Source organism: Malus domestica, chromosome 14, assembly GCF_042453785.1.
Source record: "Malus domestica chromosome 14, GDT2T_hap1".
NCBI classification, from domain to species: domain Eukaryota; kingdom Viridiplantae; phylum Streptophyta; class Magnoliopsida; order Rosales; family Rosaceae; genus Malus; species Malus domestica.
This window is the reverse complement of record NC_091674.1, coordinates 1,577,406-1,594,928: the sequence shown is the minus strand read 5'-3', so window position 1 is coordinate 1,594,928 and position 17,523 is coordinate 1,577,406. Positions and strand designations below refer to the sequence as shown.

At 37.4% G+C, this 17,523-nt stretch overlaps 2 long non-coding RNA genes and 1 other non-coding gene across 3 annotated transcripts; 2 read left to right on the top strand and 1 right to left on the bottom strand.

The window, feature by feature from the left end:
- Window positions 1–3,631: 3,631 nt before the first annotated feature.
- LOC139191379 (uncharacterized) lies at window positions 3,632–5,776 on the top strand. The gene is made up of 3 exons (XR_011575412.1): window positions 3,632–4,085; window positions 4,225–4,294; window positions 5,506–5,776. It is a non-coding gene; the product is annotated as an uncharacterized lncRNA (long non-coding RNA).
- A 1,675-nt stretch (window positions 5,777–7,451) lies between these two features.
- On the top strand, window positions 7,452–10,293 carry LOC139191602 (uncharacterized). The gene is made up of 2 exons (XR_011575692.1): window positions 7,452–9,041; window positions 9,303–10,293. It is a non-coding gene; the product is annotated as an uncharacterized lncRNA (long non-coding RNA).
- An 885-nt stretch (window positions 10,294–11,178) lies between these two features.
- TRNAL-AAG (transfer RNA leucine (anticodon AAG)) lies at window positions 11,179–11,259 on the bottom strand. Its single transcript has one exon. It is a non-coding gene; the product is annotated as a tRNA-Leu (tRNA).
- Window positions 11,260–17,523: the final 6,264 nt, after the last annotated feature.

Here is a 17,523-nt window from a genome sequence, read left to right as displayed (position 1 = left end):
ACTACAATGGACGTAATCCATTTTTAAAGGTGAACCGCTTAAATTCCGTCTTCCATAATCTAGTTTTATATCTCGAACCCACCAAGGGTTGATTGTACTAGTCTTGTGTTGACCTCCAAATTTTAAATTTGACAATTTGAACTCAAAAAACAGTAGATTGAAGAGAAAAACCTTGGTCATCAAGCCCTTCCACCACTTCACTTCTAGTATTTCTTTATATATACCTTAATAGTGGGCAACAATTAGAATGTTAATAATTAGTCAACTATTTTGGTGTTAATTAGTGAAAACGACATATTGTTTTTTCCATGTTTGGTTCTTCGCTATTCCGATACAACTGTTTTATGACTTGGGTGCGTGTTGGAGATAACCATTCCAAAATAGGAGAAAGTTGGCATTTACAAGAAAATCGTTGAGATTCTAGAAATGTTTGTTGAGGTTGGCTACTTGCTATCGGCAGCACTTTGAATAAGCTATACATATGCATATGAAGGCAGCCTAATATATATATATGCCATCCTCATCCAATGCCAACATCACTAAATTAAAATCAAACCAAAGATCGAACTTATTCAAGTGAGATCTATCTACAAAATTTAGTCAACCACCTTTTACATTTATTCCATTTCAACGTTTTCATATTTCATGTACGAAATGCTAGGTCACATAACAAGCTGAATGACAAGTTCTATCAAGTATAAGCTTTCGGATCAATCATGTCAAGAATTGGATTCTTTTCCATTATAACCAAAAAGGATACACATATAAATGTGTGTATTTTAGGTTCTTGAATGTTTCTCCATTTTTTACAAATGGTGGTGTTAGTGAGTTTAATTGTTAGTTGTTTTGGGGGATGGAGATCAATGGAGATTGAACTTGCACCATGGGGCATAAACATAATTGATTTCCGCCACTATAATAAAGCGTCATTTGCTTAGGTTTTTTAATGTTCAATGTCAAAAAAAATTCATGTTATATTTTAGAATTTTCAGTCTTTTTTTATTTTTTAGAAACATAGCGCTTGTGGGTTAAATTGTTAAAGGTTAAAGAAGAGGGAAATGTGTGGGGAACAAACCCGCACTAAGGTGCGTAAACATTATTATTTTTTGCCACTACTTTAATCGTTAGATCTAAATCATTATATCTTTGACCAAATTTAACGATTAAAACCTCTAAACTAAAACTATAGAATGCTCTGAAGTATACCAGAAAATCTATTTCCTTCATAAGATGTCAATGAATTTGATCCATCTAATAAAGGTGCGCATCTAGAAGATATCTTCGTCGGGTGGGCGCTGGGTTGACATTTACAAAAGCGCAATGAATCAAGGGTTGACTTATATGCAAAAAGAAGTGGGTAAACTTCAATCTCGATCCAATACTATCAACATTACCATTAATAGCCAGTTGCTTGTTGTTTGACCTAAACATGCAGAATACATATTGATTCAACCGACAAAAAGATACCCTAGCATGCATATCTCTCCAATTCAAGATATGCCTGGATCATTCTCTCTCTATTCCAGTATTTCGATCACTCGTTCGACATTTTACCCTACGAATATTTACGCCATTTTCCTCCTCTCTCTACTCTGATCTGCATTTCTTTCTTAAGATCTTGACCTTTACACGTCTCAGCCGTTTCTCAAAGAATCAAAGCCTTGCTTTTCTAGAGAGCTTGCTAGCTAGAACTTGACTTTTGCCCATATATGATATATCTATTAGTTATCTCTGTCCCCCTCATCACACAGACACGGATGGAGGTAGTGGCCTCACGTTTTCGCTATTTAAATGAGTTTTTGTGGAAATAATATTTAAATGATACTTAAAGAATAATTGGTTCAGATTATGAAAAATATTATGATGTGGATTCAAACGAGTGATTAATGTCTTATCAATTTATTCATTGATTAGCGCTCGAGAGGTGTTGTACTGTATATATATATATATATATATATATATATATATATATATATATATATATATATATATATATATATGTACACAGAGAGCTTAAGGGGAGGGATCCCCATTTTTTGAAAAAAATGGGGATTAGGTGTGGGGCCCACTTCACATCAAATTTCAACGATCCGAACCGTCTATTTTGTTAGTCTCGATTCATAGATCATCCTTGCAAAAATTCAATTCAATCATAAACCATTTGCCTATTTAATTATCAATATCAAATTTCATATTTTCTTATATAACAAAGTATTCGTTCATTTCCTTGAACCCAATTAGATGTCTTAAACATTTCCAATTTAGCTAATATTTTGCAAGGATGATCTATGAATCGAGAATAACAAAATAGACGGTTCGGATCGTTGAAATTAGATGTGAAGTGGGCCCCACACCTAATCCCCATTTTTTTCAAAAAATGGGGATCCCTCCCCTTAAGCTCTCTGTATATGTACATATAGGCAATCGTATATATGTATATCTCTGTATATAAACATATGAACAAATTAGGTCAAAGATGAAAACGTACAAAGATAGAAGGTCAAATCGGATAAATGATTCATGTGGTCATAAGGTATTCAGAAGATAATTCATGTGCTAAAAAAACTTGAATTTAAACCCATGTGGTGTACTCCGTTAGCAAATTTAGTCCAAAAGTAATTTGTCTGTTAATTATATGTTAATACATGGGTAAAATTGTACTTTGACATTTTTACTGGGACTGGGGTTTAACTACTATCTGAATTTTCAATTTTTGATCGGTTAGAATTCTATTAGAGTTGGCAGGCAACATGAATGGATTCTTGCTGTGTGGCTTTGAAAAACACCCATTTGAGAAGACCAAGTGGTTTCTGCAATGGTGGTTCTGGGTTTTGGGGGGAGAGGGTTAGAGGGAGTTTCAATAACATGCTTTGGGCTAATTAGTTGAGAACTGACAAGAGGAAGGTGATACCAGGAGCTGTCCTTGTTGTTCTTACCTCAAAAGATGTCGAGGCTGTCGTAAGTTAATCATTTCTTACGTTTGATTGCCCATTTGATAATTTTTTAGATGAATAAGTAATTTGTATGATCACTGCCATTTGTGTATGTTAATATTTGTTATTTTTTGTTAACTTTATATGTATGATGAATTATGAAAAATGTTTTCTTAATCATGGGTTCGGTCTCAGACTCTGCAAATGCCATCGTTACCTAGGCGGAGAGTAGACCCGAAAAATGTAGCTTCGATTATATTAAGACGAGGAAGAAGAAGGTGCACATGTTAAAGTACAATTTTACCCATATATTAACAGATAGTTAACGAAAAAATCACTTTTGGACTAAATTTGCTAACAAAGTACACCACAGGGGTTTAAATCCGAGTTTTTTTTAGTACATGGATTATCTTCCGAATACCTTATGATCATAGGATTATTTACCCAATTTGGCCAAAATATAATAAAGTATTTACTTGTGTCGATTGGAGAAAACGAATATTATATTGGAAAAACCAATTAAGATTTTATTCTGCATGTCTCAGATTTTTTTTTGGTAAGAAGAAGACAAGAACATTGATAATTTAGAGTTTCAAACATATATATCATTGGCCTAATAGATCATGATGTTTAGAAGTTTCTGTGAAGCAGCTGTATGTAGAGGTGGGCAAACGGGTACAGGAACCGCAGGTCGGGGCGGGTAATAGAGGTTCGGGGCGGGTACGGGCAGATTCCTAATTTTGTAAAACAGAAACGGGGCGGGGCCGGGCGGGGCGGGTCGTCGACATTTTCAGTTCGGGCCGGTTCCAAAAGTATAGAGAAACGGGTACCTGGACCGGCCCGTTTGTAATTAGAATGGACGGACGAGATTGAAGATCATCTCTCTGCCCAATCTTAACCGTTCGTTTTAGGTTTCCTCCTTTCGAATTCGACTCTGTCTCTGTCACTCTAATCTCTCACTCGAGTCTCTCACTCTCTCTCGCCGTCCGTCTGTGAATCGTCCCCTCCCCTCCACCACCCCGACATCACGACGGTCCTGGCAACCACCACGACAGCCCAGCAACTTCGACGGCATCCCAGACTTACAGAACCCAGTCACCCCACTGCACCACCCATCTTCTCGATTTGTCACCTCTCTCAATCAACCTCTGTGTATATAATTGATCTGTATTTCGAGTTCTTTGGTTTATTTCGGGTTTTAAATTCCTAAATATTATGTGGGTCGAGTTTGATTTAGTTGTTTTTCTGCATTTCGAGTTCTCTGATTCTGAATCACTTGTTGTGTTTTTAGGTCAATTTTATGTGATTAGTGCCAACATTTTTTAAGGATCTGAATCTGGTACTCAGTCTCCGTCTCACAGGTAAAAACTAAAAACCAAACCCCCATTTTCTTCTCTGCTTTATCAAATTTTGTTTTAAAATCAATTGAATCTTGGCATTACTTCATATGTTTTTTAAGCATTACCTCATCTTGCCCTTTGGGTGTGAGATAGGATGCGTGAGTCTATCTATGTAGTAAGTGACCAATCTGCAACATTCATAAATTACACTATGTTATACTAGACATTGGCAGGGTTTCCTTTGTCCCTGGTTATTTGTAGGAAGGTGCTTTCCATAATCATAACATGCATTTACTCTAAGGTTGCAGGAAGGTCCTTATATTATTCATGAGCACTAGTCACGACTCTTCTTTATGGTTTTACCCTAAGGTTGCTTGACAGTGATGCTTTTATTTCCTTGGATGAATAACAGCGAAGGCTTCTTCGTATAGTGCATTTGTTAATTGCTAGCCAATTCATCAAATAGCAAATTATTTATAGTTCATTTTAGTTTCCCTCCAGATTGTATGGCTTGAACTTGAAAAATTGCTATGTTTTTTTAGAAGCTTACAATTTACTGTGTTATCTTGCGTAAGATTTACAACCAGAATGTTGTAAAGTGTCTCTGTCAAGTTGGTATTAGTGTAAAACTACCTCAGATGCTGAATATTATGCTTCATTGATAAGGGAATATTACACCGTTAAACGATCTGCACACAGGGCCTTCAGGCTTGGTTTAATATAGAAGCCTGGCCTTGAGCATCATCTGCATTCTTCATAATCTCTTAATTATGTGTATATTAACTATAATAATAATAATAAGCTTAATACTTATTAGCACCCTAGCCATGTCCCCATCTTCTAGGATACCCTCCTTCATCCAACTTCTGGATCATTCATGTTATATACATATAGGATACCCGTGCTGTTTTCTCACCTCAAGCAACTCAGGATTTAATTTATTGCAGAAATCTGTTTATAGTTGCTGGATGTGTTGCATGAGTTCATTGCATAGGTGTTGACCCAACTACCATTGCAACAAATTTTGTTAGCATCCTTTTGTTTCTGTCATGCATAGCATCTTGCTTAGGCTTTTATCTTTATTCTACTGAGTAGAATCTTGCATAGCATTTCATTTTCGTAGCTGACAGTGACCACTCTCTGGAATAGCATTTCAATGATTCAATTTCAATGAGGATAATATGATGTTGGACGTTAAAACTGTCATGTTTATATTCTATTTTTGTGTACAGATTCAATGAGGATTGTTGTTGGAACTTGGGCGTTGGATGTGGTTTTGGATGTTAATTTGAAATTTATTGCGGATGTCATGTTTATGTTGTTTTGGATTATTTGATTCTTGGAATTTGGATGTCTTGGACTTTCGAATATTTTGTATGTTGATTTGATTTTTAGATGTTGGACAATGTAATATTGTTATTTTGGATGTATTGTTAATTTATGAACTTGGATGTTGGACTTTGTATTTAGATTGGATGTGAATAATGGTGAATTTGTACAAAATCTGCATAAATGCAGTATGTGACTCTGTGCAGTTGCAATCTGTGCAAATCTGTGTAGTGCAGTTTGCAATCTGTACAAATTTGATTATTATTATTTTTTTCAAAAAAAAAGGGGACTCGTGGACCCGGCCCGAACCGGCTCGTTTCAACCGGGCCGGGTAAGGTCTGGTTCCTATATTAGAAAATGCAATCCCCGGCCCGGCCCGTGCCCAACCCTAGCTGTATGTATATTATCCAATGTATCTCGACCAAGGTATAAAATATCGATGATATCGGAAATATCGGTAGTTCAAAAACACGGAAATATCGGGATATTATTGATATCGATAAAAATTGAATAAAAACCACGGAAATCGTAAGAAAAACTTGGAAATTTTTATTGAAACTTTGCAGGATGTTTATTTAGTCAATTATATATTAGTTTATCACAAAAAATTGGAAGTAAATGCATTGCATGATGGATTTAACTGATTTAAGTTGATTATATAGCGAGCTGGCAAACATTGTGAGTGTAGAAAATATGTAATAATTAATGAAAGAAGTTTAAACACACCATAATCATTTATATATAATGAATTAGTACAATATTTTACATTTTATACATTACATGGTAAGATACATGAATTAGGACATAGTTGCCCATATGTATTGGATTAATAAACTAATTTTAATTTTTGTTGTTAACGCAAGAAGCAAGTTAAGGAAGCAGACAGATAAATAAAAAAGAGATTGGGAATATTCGTCAAACGAGACACACAAACCTAAAGGCGCATTCATTTCATAAAATTGTCATCTTCCAAAACGCACGAAAACAGGTCCCCCACTCCCCACCCTCCTCCTCCCTCCGCGTTACCCACCCCCTTCTCTCCACACACCCCCACAGCTCATACAATTTGGGCTCTGGGTTTTCCGATTACCCACCAAATCTTCCCAAAATTACTTTAAAACCTCCGATTGTAAGCGATCGATAGGAAGATTCGGACTGGTGGGTTGTAATCGTTCGATGAAGAGAGCATCATCGGGGGACTATTCGATGGCGGTGGCGAGTTCGGCGGATGTGAAGATGAAGAGGATTAAGATGGAAGAAGAGGAGGAGATGGTGGTTGACTGCGTTGACCAGGATGAGCTGAAAGGGGCAGGGTTTTCGAATCTGGACGACAATCTGATCTTCGAGGTGTTCAAGCACGTGGACTCACGGATGTTGGGGATGGCATCGTGCGTGAGCAAGCAGTGGCACACGACGGTGGAGGACGAGCAGCTCTAGGAGCTGATATGCACCAGGCACTGGGCCAACATTGGCTGCGGCAACCAGCAACTGAGATCTGTGGTCCTCGCGCTCGGCGGATTCCGGCGGCTCAACTCCCTCTCCATCTGGCCGTTCAATAAGCCCTCATCCGCCTCTTCCAGCTCTACTCCTTCTTTTTCCTCATCGGGCGCGTCCTTCTCGCGATAATATCTCAATATTATCGGTAATATCGTGATATTATCAATAATATCGCGATATTTGGTCTATATTTGGTCTATATTTCAGTGGATACGTGTGAAAATATCGGTGTATCACAAAAATGATATTATCGGTGAAATATCGCTGATAATATCAAAATTTCAGACATTGATCTCGGCAAGGCCAACAGCTGCTGCACTGAATGTATATGCAACTTTTTTTTTTCTTTTTTTTTTGTTGAAGTAAACGATAGTGTATTTCATTCATCTCAATGGGAACAGTACATCAAAGGGTTTCACAAAAGGGGAGCAATCCACAACTAATATATCAATGAAAATACTATGGGGATGCTCCACCCATTCAACACACTAATTGATTGAGAGGTCGGGACGAGCTAGTCTATGTGTCGTGCCATTGGTTTGACGACGAATGTGGGTGATAGGAACTTCAGTGACTTCCAGAGCCATCGACTTGATGTCTTCGATTAGTTGTCCAAGAGGTGACAGGTCAACCGAAGGCTGCCGTAAAGCTTCGACAATCTGAAGTGAATCTAACTCATAAAGGATATTGGAGAAACCCCTTTCGAAAGCCCAAATCAAGCCAATTCTCACCGCCATAGCTTTGGATTGAAGGGGGGAATAAACCTCAAGGAAGCTTCCACACTTAGCAGCCAAGAAGCCTCATGTTTCATTCCTCACAATTAAGTCGTAGCCCCCTGAACATTTCTCTTGGTTCCAAGAGGCATCAATGTTAAGTTTAAGACGTTCTGAAGAGGAGCAACACCATTTTGTCGGAGTTTGCATGGGAAGGCTAAAGGTCAGTTTTTCATTGGCCAATACAAATGCTAGCCACCACTGAGTTGCTCGGGTCACAATGACGTCCGAAGGATCACAATTGGAATTCCAGAGCTTCTCATTTCTAGCTCCCCATATCGCCCATCATATCATCATAAAGGATTCGAACGGGCCAGGTTTGAGCAGCTCCGCAATGTTCATGACCTAAGAGATGAAGGATGAAGGGGAGGAGTTTCGAAGCAGACAGCCAAAGTGGGACGATAACCAAGCACATTTAGCAAAGGGGCATTCCTTCAGCAAGTGAAATATTGTTTCCTCGGGGTGGTTGCACATCACGCATGGCAAATCAGTCGTGATATGGCGCTTGGACAGATTCACTTTGGTGGGGATGATGTCGTTACAGAGGCGCCACATGCAAATTCTAACCTTATGAAGGACATTTGCATGCCAGATCTTGGACCAAAAATCTCTCGAGCTAGGTGATAGGCACTCCTTACCGAAAATCTATCATCATTCTCATAGTGCCATGTTAGCAAATCAGTGGAAGTGCAGATACTCAGAGGAATGGTCCGGATGGCATTGGTTTCTGACTCAGAGAACAGGGAAGAAACCAGATCGAGTTTCCACGAATTAGAAGTGGGATCAATCAGGTCACTTACCAATCGAATAGACGAATTAACCGGCTTGGGAGTGAAAATTCGAAATCGACCTGGCAATGGGATCCATGGAACCTCCCAAATTTTTAATGAGGTACCGCTGCCCACTTGCCACCTGGATCCCAGGGATAGAATGTTCCGAGCTGCACAAATACTCTTCCAGAAGTATAAGGCATCAGTCGTCACCTCAACCTCAAGAAAGGTGTCGTTGAGAAAATACTTGGCCTTAAGAACCCTCGACACCAGCGAGTTGGGATTTGCGAGAATTCTCCATCCTTGTTTGGCTAGAAGGCTGAGGTTGAAAGCATACAAGTTCTGCAATCCCAAGCCATCGTCAAATTTCGAGATGCAAAGCTTTTCCCAAGAAAGCCAGTGAGTTCTTTTCCCTCCCTCAATATCATTCCACTAGAAGGAAGCAATTAGTTTGTTTAAGTCATCGCAGTAGTACTTAGGCAGAATATAGCAGTTCATAGTGTATAGAGGGATGGCAAGAGCAACAGACTTGATGAGAAGTTTTTTACCAATAGCAATTAGAATTTTTCCTTTCCAGCTTTGGAGTTTCTTCCAAAGTCGTTCTTTAATGTATGCAAAGCACTAACTTTTATTCCTTCCAACAAATGTCGACATACCCAGGTACTTAGAGTGCCGGTCGACCACCTGAACGCCCAACAAGGCAGTCATCTTGCATTGCATAGAGCTTTTGATATTGCGACTGAAGCTAACCTCACTCTTCTGAAGATTGACTTTTTAGCTCGAAGCACGTTCATAGGACGAGAGGATCTCATTAATCTGATGGCATTCTGACTCAGTGGCCCTGCAAAATAGCAGGCTATCATCTGCGAACAGTAAGTGGTTCACACTTGGGACGCTGGAACTAATCGTAACCCCCTGAATTTTTCCTTCCGCCTCCCTTTTGGAAATAAGGCCAGATAGACCTTCCACACACAGCAAGAATGGGTTGGGAGAGATGGGGTCCTCCTGTCGAATTCCACGGGAGGGGTGGAGATAGCCTCTTGGGATCCCGTTGACAATAAAGGAGAACGAGACTGAGCACACTAATTCCATCACCAGGTTGGTCCATTTCAGTGAAAAACCCATGCGAGTTCAGATACACCGAAGGTAATCCCACTCAATCATGTCGTAAGCCTTGCTAATGTCCAACTTTAGGGATAAAAAACCCTTATTTCCCCGACGGCGCTTAGTGAGAGAGTGGGAGATCTCCGAAGCCAGCAGAGAATTACCCGATATCGATCTGCCTGGAACGAATGCGCTCTGAGCAGGTGATATGATCACTTGCTCATCTGATCACTGCTTGTCCAGATAAAGATAGGTATGGTTGTCCGGAGTTAATAATATAGAATTGACGAGTTGGAGGTCAATATATGAACAGTCAGAACATGATCGGGATGAGCTTCAGTCGATCGAGCTCAGTTAGATTAAATAGTTATATGAAATGATCACACTGTAACGTGATATTATTAATCTATTTGTTGTAATAATAGTGTGTATAGTAATGCATCATTCATAATTCACGGACTTGTTGATGTAATATTTAAGGGGCTGCTTTCTTAAGCAGCAAGCAATATAATCTATGAAAAATATACAATACAATTCGTTTCGACTATTTTTTATGTCTGTTCGATTCTATATCTACATTTTCTTATTGTAGAAGGTGTATTTTTTTATCTCTACGCCACTGCAAATATTTCACAGAACCCGTGAATGTTGCCGTTTATGCATAAATACATATAGCCAGCATGGTCACGGTTTCACTGTGTTCTTTCAATTCTGTGTCTCATTCGGACTCGATCGATCGGTATTTTATTATTAATGAGAGAAGAGTCACCAATTGGTATATGAAGCTAATCCTTTATCAAACTACCTGCTTAGTCAAAGCCTGGAAATTTAACATGATAAATTAGGAGTGGAAAGTTTATTAAGCCACCAAATAGATACGATGCTAATTGCTTAAAAGACCAGAAAGTTTGTAGACAATACCCAGGCACCTAGTTGACTACCAAATGACGGATTGAGATCCTATTCGGATCTCACACTAAACTCCTGAGTAACGGGATTGAGCAATTCGGGCTGTTTAGGTCTATTCCACAGACAAAATTTCTCTCCAACGCTTTGATATCTCTCTCTTTCAATGGTCCGAATTGCTTGATTAGGAGGCTCCGGAGTGTCTGATCAATCACAATCTCCAAATAAATTAGTGACTTAATTTCAAAAATTAATTAAACTCCTTGCTTGTAAAGAATCATTTCTCCTTAATCCAAAGCCAAGAACTGTACCCAACTTTAGACAAATAAAAGCCCAAGATGAAATATAATTGGATTAAAGAACAGAAAACTACAAGATGATCGAGAGTTCCCTAGCTCCTTTCTTTTCTTTTCAATTTCCTACCCACACAAACTGCAAATTGTACTGGGCCTTTTATATTTAAAATCCGTAATGCGTTGGGCCCAAAACAGTTACAAACTTTTTTGTAAAAAAACAAAATAGGAAATGTTGAGAGTGGGATTTGAACCCACGCCCTTTCGGACCAGAACCTTAATCTGGCGCCTTAGACCAACTCGGCCATCTCAACTTTGTTGTTAAACGTCAAAAACAATACCAAAATAAACGCCAATTATCTCTTAGGCAAATCATCCTAATAAAAATGGTGGATGTATTTTATTTACAATACCAAAATTTTATTCGCGATTTTTTTTTCGAAAATCTGGAAATAAATGTTTTTCTTCAAACTCTAGTGTTGTACGTAGACATCATCCAAATATCAAAGCATTTGTTTTGAAGTTAAATCTCAATATAATCTCTCTTTGTACCAATTCGATGTATGGTAATTGGTATATGTAGCTTTCACTGACCTTAAAGAAAAAAAGGAGATTAGACGTGGGTGTTATCATATTAATTACAGTAACTGAGTTCAAATCCCACATTTTAGAAATCACCTGGGAAAATAAAAAATTATCTCCTCATAATGAAATTACGAAAATGAGATTCACTTCAAATTTCACTTCCCACATTATAGCTAATGTCTTAACCTTCAAGCAAATGGTTGATTGCTTTTACAAATATGATCTTCATCCTAAACTCATTACGTTTTAAGTTCAAAATCTTCTTCTTTCTTATTTTAATATAATTTAGATTAATAATACGACAAAAGATAAAATAAAAAAAATAAAAAACTTGGCCATCAATTCAAAAACAGTATACATGTCGGGCTAGGGCATCTTTCTTGTTTTTGTGTCAAATTGTAGGGCATGGTCTAGCATATACATTTCCCAATTTGATAAGGACCTGGCTTCTCTATCCTTCCACTTCTCATACATTTTCATCTTTTTTTTATTTTGTGCGGTCACGGTTAAGCCACGTTAATATTTTATATTAATTTTTTTATAGAGATAATAAGATTAAAAAATAATAATAATATAAAATATTGACGTGACTTAATCGTAACCACACAAATAGAAGGGAATGAGAGTATATGAAGTGGGAGGGCAGAGATGCCAGGTACATTTGATAAAGGCTCACCACCAATCATCTTAAAAGTGGATCTGATGATGACAAGGATATGACACCGACCATATCTTCAATCATCGTGGGAAGTTGTTGGATTCATATCATCGGACCAGATCCTTTCCACTATAGTCAGATGATTTTCAATGTTTTCAATTTTTTGTGATAAAATTTTCAAATCATTATATGACATTCATAGTTTACCTAATTTGTCAATTGAATCCCTTTCGTAGCAAGGAGATCCCTCTTAGTAAAAGGGAGAGAAGCATATCTAGGTAGCTAGTCAAAAAGTTAATTTGTCTAAACTAATTAGAACGAGACTGAGAGGCTGATTGAAAGTGAAATTTAAAAATAGGACAACTTAGGAACTGATCAAAGAATCCAGTCCCCCCAATAATTTGTTGAAATTTTGTTAACTTAAATAATTTATAAGTGCAAAAGGTTTAGAAAAGTGATCATATTTTAACAGATTATTGCCTAGATTTTTGAATTATGTCACGCTGAAGACAAAGTGATAAAGATATATACAGATTAACAGTTCCAGCATTAATTTTTGTTCTTTAGTTTTGATCTCACAATTTAAATTTGAGGTATTCATTAATTTACCCCCTGAACTTGTAAAGATTGGCCAATTTTTCCCCTTAACTCTCATAATTAGCCAATTTCCCCCTCAACTCTCATAATTAGTCAATTTACACCATACTGTCAATTTTTCAATTTGAACCCTACTGTCATTTTCCGTTAAGTAGGTTTCCCTACACCTTACCAGAGGTAGACGAGGCCGAGGGAGGAGGCAACAGGGTGTGGGCAGCTGTAATCAACAAAAGCAGCATATCCAATGGACTGGGCTACAAACAACGGAGGAGGGAGGTGTTGGCGGCAGTCACGGGCTCGGCTTGGAGAAAAAGGAAGAAGAAGAGAATGTTCGAAGAAAAGGAAGAAGATAGAAGGTGTAGGGAAAATGACTTTTTTGCCCTTTAAAGGTAGTCATGCAGATACTTATTTAACGGAAGAATAGATGGAAAATTTAAAAAATTAGGATTTTTATCACAAATAGTTCCTGAAATTGACACATCCCATCAAGATAGTTCCTGAAATTGAAAATCAATCAATGTAATTCCAGAAATTGAATGCTGTAAATCAATGTGATCATTCTATCACAATTCTGTCAAAAATTCATTTAAGTGTTGATGTGTCAAGTAATTAGGTTCCACAAGTTTAATTAAATATTATTATATAAATTAAAAATATTTAAATAATAAAAAATAATTTTTATTTCTATATAATTATAAACTTAAAAAAAAACAAAACAAAAGAAGATGACTGTTTATCTTCTTCCCCACCCCATCCGAGCAACACCCAGCCCCTACCCCATCTCTCCGTTATCGTATCCAACATCGGCTTCCACAAACGACGCGACGATCTCTGAGAGCCATAATCCACCATCATACCCAAATTCTCCTACTCCACAAACCTCCTCGGACTCCTCACTGGACTCCTCCCTGGCGACGACGAAGAGCTCCACATAGGGCTTGGGCAAAACTGGCCGCTCATGCTTGAAGAATAAGCCGCAGGAGACTGAGGGGCAGACGGAGACTGCTTCCTGCAGCTCTTTGCTGCTGCAGAAGTGAGCTTTCTGGCTATGGAAGCCAGGAGAAATATCACTCCGCAATGCAGAGTAGGGGAGGAGGAAGTAGACTACTGTTTTAATTTAGTTGTATGCTGCAGATGGGGTGGGGGTGGGGGGTGGGTGTTGCTCGGAGGGGGTGAGGAGAATAAACAGTAACCTTCTTTTTTTTTTTTTTAAGTTCATAATTATATAGAAATAAAAAATTATTTTTATTATTTAAATATTTTTAATTTATATAATAATATTTAATTAGATTTATAGGATCCAATTACTTGACACATCAATACTTAACAGAATTTTTTACGGAATGACTACATTGATTTGTGACATTCAATTTCAGGGACCACATTGATCGATTTTCAATTTCAATAAATATTTGTGATAAAAACCCAAAAAATTAACAATTGAGTGTAAATTGATTAATTATGAGAGTTGAGGGGGGAAATTGACCAAAATTAAAGTTGAAGGGGAAGATTGACTAATTATGAGAGTTGAAAGGAGAAATTGATCAAAATTAACATTGAGGAAGAAAATTGGCCAATCTTTACAAGTTTAGAGGGTAAATTGATGAATTCCTCTTTAAATTTTTGTAAACATCTTGAGATGCGGACTGGTCAATAATCTATATAATATGTGAATAGGTATTGAGACCAACTCACATGTCTGGGTATACCGACATGTGGCTAGTAGCGGGTCCTAAAAATACTATTGGAAAGTCAGTAAGAATAGTGCACGTAGGGTAAATTTTTTTGACCGAATAACATGCAAATTGATATTTTATTTTTTGGACCGAATAACATGCAAATTGGTATTTCATCAAGTTTTAGTAGACATGAGGTTAATTGCCAAGCCATATTGCATGCATGTGAATAAAGGCCAACAACTTCCTAGCGAGCATATCGACTGATGTTAATAATTTTTTAGCAAGCATCATGACAGATGTCTGCATATGTTGAGTGAGCCTATTGACATATATATGCCATAACAACACATACAAAGGCACGAGGCTAACAACTACCCTATCTAATGCCCACAGAGGCAATTCGTTGAGCGGTTATCAAGGACATGCATGTGGACAAAATTTCTCTCTCTCAGGTTTCTTCGCTCAGATATCCAGATGCAGGTAAACGGCGGGACTGGAGACGCAGGGTAGGAGGTAGAGGAGGGTTTCAGGGAAATTTTCAACTTTACGATGTGTTATGAACCCATCAACATTTAACCAAATCTCAAATTGAACTTTGGTATGAGAGGCAGGAGAAGGGCTTCACTGAAATTATATTAATTTTCAGTTTCACAGACTATTGTAATTAGTTTATCTCTCTAGTAATAAAAGTCACCATCTTCAATCTCTCTGTATTTGGATCTGAACAATTAAAGTTTGGATTTTTATATACAAAAGTGGTTAAATTCCACTGTATCTTCACAAGTACGTGTGACTAAGTAAAATATCTGACTCGAAGAGAAATAGAAGTGTGAGAGATGAAGGGAGGCTTGTCAAGGTTTTTAACATTTTCTCTCCATGTCAGCTTTTTCTTATAGCTCTTATGGATAGAAAATGAAAGGAAAGGGTATGAATCATGATATTTAAACAGATGAATGAAGGGCATCATTTACAATGAGACACAAGGAAACGCAAAGATTGCTCGAGTTATGATGAAACATAAAGATTTAACGCGCCGGAGTGAAAAACGAAGAAATTTAATTAAAAATTGCAAACATTATATAGACTCTATCAATTTAAAAAATAATGAGAAAAAACACTCAGTTTGACTCATCTACAAGGAATGTGTTATAAATATATCCTCAAATATTAGAAAGGACACTTAATCACGTACGTGTTTGGAGTTTGTAGAAATTGGGACAAAGTTCATAAGTTGGGTAGCAAATTGTCAAATGGAAAAAAGCTGCGTAGGGCTGCAGGTCAAGGAAGGCAGTCCAGAAGTTGACTTGGTTGACGATTTTTGTCTTTGTGGGAGAAATATGCTATCTCTTTCTTTCTGTGCATCTAAAGAGAAAGCAGAAGCATCAGCAATGACCATAACAATGACAAACACGTAGTAAACAACGAAATGCTTTCTCACACACTATGCCACATTGTGGTTTGATGCTTAGTACCTGTAATGTCTATTTTATATTTGTTTTGTTCAGTTGTATGAATATTAAAATGTTACTGTCTTTAATTCTACATCATATTGTACGCATGTCAACAAATGTCAACAAATGTCAACAAATGTCAACAAATGTCAACAACTTTCGAGCGAGCATATTGACTAATGTCAATAGTTTTTGAGCGAGCATCGTGACAGATGCCTACATATGCTGAGTAAGCCTATTGACATATGTCCATAGCAACACATACAAAAGGCATGAGGCTAGCAGCTACCCTACCCCAGGCTCCGAGAGGTAATTCGTTGAGCAGTTAGAGGACAACTTTCAAGGACATGTGGACAAAAATTTACACTTGTCTTTATCTCCCTCTCTCTGGTTTCCTCCTTCAGATATCCGGATGCAGGTAAAACCGTAAAGGGCGGGGCTGGAGACGCAGGTAGGAGATAGAGGAGGGGTTCCTGGAAATTTTCAATTTCCCGATATGAGATCAACCCATCAACATTTAACCAAATCTCAAATGGAACTTTGGTATGAGAGGCAGGAGGAGGGCTTCACTGAAATTTTATTAATTTTCAGTTTCGCAGACTAAAGTAATTAGTTTCTCTCTCTAATTGTTACTACATTTAATAAAAGTCACCATCTTCAATCTTTGTGTATTTGAATCTGAACAATTAAAGTTTGGATTTTTATATACAAAGTTGTGAAATTCCATTGGATTTCCACAAGCACATGTGACTCTGTAAAAAATCTGACTCGAAGATAAATATAAGTGTGAGAGATATGAAGGGAGGCTTGTCAATGTTGTAACATTTCTCTCCATGTTAGCTTTCTCTTATAGCTCTTGTAGACAGAAAAATGAAAGTAAAAAAACTGCTCTGCAACGAGACACAAGGAAACGCAAAGATTTGACGAATGACGAGTTATGAAGAAACAATGAGATGTAATGCGTCAGGGTGAAACGTAGAGATTTAACTGGAGACATTGTGAACATCATAAATTCTATCAATTTCTAAAATATGATGAACGTCTTATAATTAAGGAGTTGAATATGTCCTCCAATGTTAGAAAGGATAGTAAATCACGTACGTGTTTGGAGAGTTTGTAGAAATTTGGGACAAAGTTAATAAGTTAGGTTGCAAATTTTCAAATGGAAAACAGCTTGTCGGGCATGCGTACATGTCAGGGACGGCAGTCCAAAAGTTGACTTGGTTGACGATTTTTGTCTTTGTGGAAAGCCATGCGGTTCTCTTTCTTTCTGTGCATCTAAAGAGAAAGCACAGAAGCATCAGCAATGACCACAACAATGACGAACACGTAGTAAACACGAAATTCTTTATCTCACACACTATCCCACACTGTGGTTTACCTGTACTGTGTATATTATATTTGTTTTGTTCAGGCGGTATAAATCTGAAAATGTTACTGCTTTCGGTTTTAAGCTAAATCTTCCGTTAGTTCTATATACTCCAAGTTTTCTATTTGGTTCAACAATTATCTTTTATAAGTACTTTATATATAAAAAACGAAAAAACACTTACATAAAACAGGTGTATATAATCTCATTACAAATGCGAATTTAAAAAGTACGTAATA